Genomic DNA, 3,622 nt, shown 5'->3' on the forward strand with positions numbered 1-3,622 from the left:
GCAGGGAACGGCATGAGGGACAGCTTGAGGGAGGGTAAAACCCAAGGATAAATCAACTCAGGGAGAACGTGAGCGTACAACAGAACTAACTACTTAACAAGGAATCAATAAAATAAATTGAAACCACTACAGAATCTCACATGATTCATTCTGATAGTTTAGTTATTGCTTTGTGGATATTTAGATAGTTCAATTGATGTTTGTCTCTTTGTATATATACATATGTAGGAATTACTTTGTAACCTGCAATACATTTGATTGTGTGAACTGAAAGTGATATTTGTATCTTTATATAGGGTCAGTACATTTGTACCAATCTGTAGCAAACCTTTAAATGAAACTGGTAATTGTATATAGGCACTGTTATAAATTTACCGTAGAAATGACAATTCCTTAGCCAATTGTGAAGCCAATTATAAAATTTATTAATTAAAGCAAGCGATAGCAAGCAAGTACAGTGCTGGGTGCAGCTGCCACCATCGGCTGACGTACCACCCATCAGTTCACTGGTCTTTTATCTCCCCTGCATACATCGTCCTTCCAGTGTACTCTGCATCTGCGTGACTTGTTGCTAGGGGGTCTTATTCTGCCTTCTGGTGGTCATTCGAGGAAGGCTCCCATCTTCATCCTCAGCCGTTGTGCTGAGCCTGCAATAACCTTTCCATACATGGTTATATACTTTTTGGTTGCAGAACATGATTTTGCAAGCTATAAAATTTCAGCAACTTAATTTTGCAAGCTAGTCTTATGGCGTTGTGGTTTCCTGCTATTTATGTAATTCTTAGTTCCTTCACATGGACTTAGTCCCAGTTTGATGAACAAAGATTATTTCATAAAAAGCACCATGGTTGCAAGCATTGTATAATCAATGAAACTTTTAAACTGAATGGGGTATTGAATTGTGGTATTTGAAGGTATTAGCAGATGTCCACCTTAGGATCCAGGAGGATTTTGGCAATGGGTCATGATAGGGACTGGGGGAAAATACGCAGGCATGCCTCACAGATCCCCCAGTTCCAAAAAGGCAGGAAAAGAAACTGTAGGGTTTGGATAGCCAGTGGAGCCACACATTCAGGGAAAACTCACTGCAAGGGCCTGCTAAGGAAAGCTACAATTCCAAGTGTAACTTTGAGAAAGGGAAAGAAACACCCAGTCCAAGAGGACATTTTATTTCTTTCAGGCCACCATTACTTTCTCACACAACAAGCAGACGAACATAAATCAACCCCACATACAGTGTAACAACTCTTCCGGTATATTTACACGTGTTATTACTTTGTAGTCCAAGAGATCCTTTATGCAAGAGATACACACTGAGATCTACAATGTATTTGTAGATTTGTGTACTCTCTAAGAAATTATTTTTAAAATATGGCCCTTAACACTTTTCAGACAGTTTCAGACAAGGAAGATAGAGATTTGCCTCAGCTTCTAAAACCCGTTACAAGCTATCTATCCTCCTACTCCTAGGGAATTTTTACTGCATTAGCTGGGTGTTTGAATACTTAAAAAACCTTTAGGAATATTATATATCATGAGAAAAATTTCTTGATATAGGTAAAAGCACTCAGTTTTAGTTCTGATTTACATAAACCAGCATGATATAGGATAACATAATCTGGTTACAGAAATCAATAGCTATGTTTGTAGAATGAATCAACATTAGTTAAGGGAACATAATTATATACATCACACTGTCAATTATCTTGTTTTCTTTGTACTTTTTGCTCCAGTAAAAAAAGTCCATAGCAGTGTAACAATATTCAATCCTAAGAGAAAACAAATATGCCATACAACCTGTAATGAAGTATCTTCTTAGGTAAGCTATTTATAGAGCTAAGTGGTAAGAACAGGATCATGAACACCTAAGGCTGTAGAACTTTGTATACTATGTAGTTCAGCATGAAAAGATTCTGCCTCTGCTCAGATCTGGCCACAGTTCAGCCAGAACCCAAACAAAGCCTGTGGCCAGGGGTGTTGCTGTGGCATGGATCTTGTAGGACAAACCCCTCTGAGACAGAAGATAGACAGGAAGTCAACTGCACTAATACAGCTACTTGACTTCTGGAACAGAGGGAGAACAGACAGGGTGAGCCTCTATGAGCCTCCAAAAGAAGCATGTACATGTACCCTTGTTGTGACAATGTCACAGTCAAAGACAGCTTCAAGGAATGCAAGCATCTGTAACTACATTATAGAAATTAAATTTTTATATGAGCAATATGAAATTAAGAGTGTTGTCTCTTAGTAGAGGTGAACAGCAGAAATATTTCTCTAAGAGCACTGAAGAAAAAAGAAACCATAGATTATAGTTCTCAAAGCCCCAGCTAGATTAATGAATACTATGTGACCTACAGAAGAAGCCAAAGGGCTTCTTTCTAGGTTGTGGCAATTTACCTTAGTTTTAATAGCTATTGAAGCCCAGATTTTTGGGGTTGGAGGATTTTGGTTGGTTGGTTTGGTTTTTTCAGACGTGGTTGATAAAATGAACAGTTTATTTCTTGAATACTTATTTTCCAGAAATTTTCTAATAAAGAGAAATTCAAGGGAATCAGTTTGTCTGATTTGTATTTGTGGTTTTCTTATTTGTGTACAGTATTTTGTACATTGTCCATGCTTTTCCTGAAGAACCATATTACAGAATCACCAGTGCTGGCTCCTTGGTGCAACTAAACACCATTTTTGGTTGTCCTTTCATTTGAGATATAGCAGGAGACCCATCCCAACCTGCCTACAACTTCCTCTCAGTGAGTTGTAAAAAGCAAGAAAGTCATCCTCCTTTCCTCCAAGCTGAACACCTCCAGCTCCCTCAGCCAGTTCTCAGAGGACTTGTGATTCAGACCCTTCCCCACAGTCTGTTTCTCTCCTCTGGATTCCCTCCAGCACCTCAATGTCTTTCTGGATATGAGCAGTGCAAAACTAAACAAAGGATTTGAAGTGTGACCTCACCAGTCGTGTGTACCGGGGGACAGGCCTGCTGGCCACACTATTGCTGACCCAAGCCAGGGTCAGCAATAAAGGAACATATTGGCCTTCTTGGCCTCCGGGGTCCATGTTGGCTCTCTGCCAGCCAGAATGCCCAGGCCCTTTTCCCCATGCAGCCTTCCAGCCACTGCCCCAGCCAGTAGCACTCTAGGCATTGTAACCCAATGGCAGGACCCAGCACCTGGCCTCACTGAACCTCGACCAATTGGCCTCAGCCAGTCTAGTCTTAGCAGTATGAAATATGTTTGCTAGAAAGGAGAGACAGATTGAAAAACCAAACAGCCGGAAAGCAGTATTTTTACTTACACCTGAGATGTGCTGTAGTTCCTCATGTTAGTTTCTTAATGACATGTTCAAAGGGAAATTTACCTTTGGATGCTCAAAAAATATCCTGATATGATGGCATTTATCTTCTCCTCCAGATTCTTTTCCTAATTCTCACCTCGGTGATGTCCCCTGCTCTGTCACGGTGTTCTGTCACCCACCCTTGTCCCTGTGCTGCCATCTGCTCTGTTCCACTGGTACCCTCTGCCCTGTTCCCAGCAGTGCACCCAGCATTTGCCCTCTCCGGCCGTGTCCCCTGTCTGTGCCTGAGGTTTTCCCCGTCCCATCCCTGAGGTGTCCCTGCCTTATCCTG

The sequence above is a fragment of the Geospiza fortis genome, unplaced genomic scaffold, assembly GCF_000277835.1.
Source record: "Geospiza fortis unplaced genomic scaffold, GeoFor_1.0 scaffold339, whole genome shotgun sequence".
NCBI lineage: Eukaryota > Metazoa > Chordata > Aves > Passeriformes > Thraupidae > Geospiza > Geospiza fortis.